Consider the following 4,419-nt stretch of genomic DNA (forward strand, 5'->3'; position numbering starts at 1 on the left):
CCGATTACCTGGTGTTCCAATCGACACTCGTCCCTCACCTTCATTTCTATGATGCAAGAGTGCACATCGGCCCAGGTCCTGCAGTAGATGGCCATCCGTTGTTTTTAGGGTAGAGCCATGCCTACTACTGATTTGGCAATTCAGGCCGCTATTGTGGAGGCTATGCTATACCTCTGAACCAAGTTCCCGTAGGTGGAACAAAGGCGGGAGTTCTGCTTTTCCCCATTGTGGCCGAAGCAGGAATTCAGTCTTCTCCCACTATCCAAGGAGATGACCCAGCAATCGCTCGCCTGGTGCAATATATCACTGCCCAGGGGATGATGATTTCCAAGATGCTTGCCAAGTTCAGAACTATGGACAACAATGCGGTACGAGTTGTCACAGAAGCTTATCGTGAGGCTCGTAAATTTGCATCCCAAGCCGCTCGCCCAACGCCATCCGAACCAGTGCTACCCGCTCAGCCTGTGTTGTGGCCTAAGCCAAACATCATCACCCTCGACAAGGCTCTTTACTGAATCAGCCAGCATCATTTGCTTGGATCAATTTTAGCCACACGCCAGCGGTCGAAATCCAACCCATAGTATTGTCGGATGATGAAGATGGAGATTGGCTCAGTCTTCGTCCTCCCGGAGAGCCCCAGCAAGGCCAGTCCTCTGCATAACCTCAGTCATGACGTCAGGTGTTTCTGTGAGTAGGTCGGTCTGTCTGTTCATCCTCGATATGAGGATAGACCTAAGTATCCCAGAATGAGTTGTTTCTTTTAGCGCGTAGCGCGTTCGTGCTTTGTTGTATGCTTGCACTGTTGTAAGTCGTATGATGTGTTTTATGTATGCTTTCTTGCTTTTGGTTTTGTTTTTGATTGTCTATCTGTCAAGCAGAAATGTTTGACATGGTTGGCAAAGTGTTGCTAACAAGATTTTAATTAGTAGATCACATACACTAAATAACATTGACTCGTCTCGAGTCTATAATAAAATTCGCGCTGGTGTAGGTATATGAATGCCAGGAGTACATATACCCACTAGCATTAAAACACTTTAATATGATTTGTCTGGTGTGTTTTTTCCGTTGCATGTTTATTGCCTCTGTCTGTTTGCTAGTTTAGATTATACTCCATACTGCATGCATACCCGGTTCACCCACAAGTACATTCGGGCAGTACTCGGGAGAATGGAAAGTCACATATCCCTATCTATCTGTGCATACCCCGTCTGCCGGATTTTCAAATCCCGAGCCTCGCAGAGGCATTTCCGTCTGGCAATTCCTCGCCTCTAATTCTTTTTCCCGATTTCATTTCGGAGGGAACACTGCCAACTTTATTTCACTCGATCCAGTACATCTACCCCAATACAGATTTCAACTCCGATTCTACCTCGACACCTACTTTTCGTGGAGCAATCCACGAAATTTTCCCGTATACCCCAGTGTGCTTCCTGAGCTGGTGTAGCCACCTCGCCGGCATCCGAACCCCACCACCACCATCTTCTGTGCCTTGCATGGCGTAGGCAAGTCGCCACCCCGCTCCACCGCCGCATGCGATTACTCCGCAGGCGCAAAGCGACGGAGGATCAAGCATGGCGGAGGACCACACAGTGCACCATCTTCTCCGGTATCTCGAGCCACCGCACCTAGCCGCACATTGTCCCGAGCTTGATCATTCCTGATGAGTATCAGCAGGAGGATCGACGAGCAGATCAGCACGCCCAGCAGCGCCGCGAGGAACAACCGCAGCGCCGCAAAGAACACCTCCTCGCTGAAAGAGCTCGGCTCGATCTCACCCAAACCGAAGAGGTAGTAGAGCGGCATTGTGTTTGTGCATTGGAGGAGAGTCGCACTGCCGTCTTTTATAGCCCAACCCCGGTGTACGGTGATCCAGGTCGAGGAGAACTGCTCGTTGCTCGATCATCGGCGTCCAGGAGGCGAATCCACGAGCAGTGCCGACAAGGTGCTGGCCCGCGACGTGAGTGCTCGCTGCACCGGCACCGTGCACGCCCGCAACACGGCACTAGGGTCCTCATCACCGTAGGAGCTAGATGTGCGCTACACCAAGCCACACGTGGAGCAGCGATGAAGAAGAAGCAGCAAGCCGGAGGTAGAAGAAGGAGGCTGCCAGTGGTCCCTGGACCCACGTGTCAGCAGGTGAAACCACTATCCATTGGGGTGCATCCAACATTTTTTAGGAGTTTTATCTCGAGTGCCCCTAGCCCTGGTGTCGGTGTCAAAACCGGCGGATCTCGGGTAGGGGGTCCCGAACTGTGCGTCTAAGGCGGATGGTAACAGGAGGCAGGGAACATGATGTTTTACCCAGGTTCGGGCCCTCTTGATGGAGGTAAAACCCTACGTCCTGCTTGATTTATTCTTGACGATATGAGTATTACAACATTTGATCTACCACGAGATCGGAGAGGCTAAACCCTAGAAGCTAGCCTATGGTATGATTGTATGTTGTCCTACGGACTAAAATCCTCCGGTTTATATAGACACCGGAGGGAGCTAGGGTTACACAAGGTTGGTTACAAAGGAGGAGATATGCATATCCGTACTGCTTAGCTTGCCTTCCACGCCAAGTAGAGTCCCATCCGGACACGAGACGAAGTCTTCAATATTGTAACTTCATAGTCCAACAGTCCAGCCAAAGGATATAGTCCGGCTGTCCGGAGACCCCCTAATCCAGGACTCCATCAGTAGCCCCTGAACTAGGCTTCAATGACGATGAGTCCGCCGCGCAGTGTTGTCTTCGGCATTGCAAGGCGGGTTCTTCTCCAATTTTCGAGTGTTCGTAAGCAGTGTCCGGCCTCATAAATATTAAACCTCTTGGCTTCTGTGCTCAATAAGGGCTATCTCCCACGCGTCGAATGAATGCGAGGCGCCAGGGCATTTTTACATTCGCCCCCCTAGCTAGATAAATAAATTGTCTATTAAAGGGATGGGGATTCTTAGATCTGATCCATACCATCCTCCCCCCAGCGAGAATCCATTAGAGCGCGTTTCGGAAAGATCCATTCCAGCATGCACTACTGGAAAACAGGTTATTAATGGCGCACCTATTTTGGCTACTAATAGCGCACATTAGGTGCGCCATTACTAGCACGCCATTAGTAAGTTTTAGTAATGTCGCACATTTGGTGCGCCATTACTAGGTGCGCCACCAATAAAGGCTGAAATGCGCCAGTAATAGTTTATTTGGAAAAAAAATACAAATTTACAAAAAACAACCTATAAGGAAAATAATTTAAAAACAAAAAATGAAATAGAACCATAATTTTTATTATAGCAAGAATATTACCATGTCTTTACGAGTATCCAATAAAAAGAAAATTGCACAGAAATAAAACAAAATCCTATAACGAATCTTCTACTCCCTCCGTCCAAGAATACCTCTCGCAAGGGGAGGACATTTTGAACTGAAGTGCATTTTACATTACAACCCTTCATATTTCAAATCAAAATCAATCGAGTCCACGTCCGATCGGCAGCAGCGCCTTGTCCTGGCATCAAGGAGAGCCAGAACTCATCTCTTCGGTAGCTCGTCACCACCCTCCCGGCAGGCTCCGACATCACGTACCCACCTTCCCGGCGTCAATCAACTGCTTTGAGGTAGCAGATTCCTCCTTTGTGTCTGCTCCTGCAATTAACACTTTGAATGCAATTAACAATTTGAATGTTAACATGGGGCAAAGACAAGATGGATCAGTATATAACAATGGAGTACATGCACAATTAGATGTTCAAGTTGTTTAATGTCACTCCCATCATCACAATTTCATCTCAGGAAATGGAGTAGAATAGATTTAATTGGATGTTTGAATGATATGGTTACTTACAAGTGTCAGGGCTATTACGGTCAGTTAAGAAATTACACTAGATTAAAGAGGAGCCAAAGAATTTACAAGTGGTCTAGTGCATATGCAAGTGCAAGTTACTCAGTTAAAATTCAGTACTCCATTGCCCAAAATAATTCAGTTAAAATTTCATTAAAAGGTCACTAAATTAACCAAGTACTCCAGGTCTGGTCCAGTTACTCAATGCATAATTTCTAAACCTATCATCAATGGAAGGTCACCAATTTTAATTGAGCAAACACACTGAGCTTATGCATAACACATTAGCTGTAGAAAGTACTCACCTTGCGGTGATTATTTCACGGGGATAAACCTCCAAATATAACCACTATACCACACTATATAAATTGTGAATCAAGGAACTGCTGCAATTGACATGAGAAGATCAACAATATATGCTCACCTCCAGGAACAAAGTCAGCTCCATATATATGCTAGCTCCAGGGTAAATATGCCACAATATCACACCTTGTGAAAAGAGCATCTTATTAAACAGTTGGTCACAAGCATTCTAATTTCTTAACATAATTACAGTAAGTTACTTACTTGCGGTATACACAGGGGATAATTATCATAT

The sequence above is a fragment of the Triticum urartu genome, chromosome 7A (assembly GCF_056163025.1).
Source record: "Triticum urartu cultivar PI428250 chromosome 7A, HENAU_Tu73, whole genome shotgun sequence".
NCBI classification, from domain to species: Eukaryota; Viridiplantae; Streptophyta; class Magnoliopsida; order Poales; family Poaceae; genus Triticum; species Triticum urartu.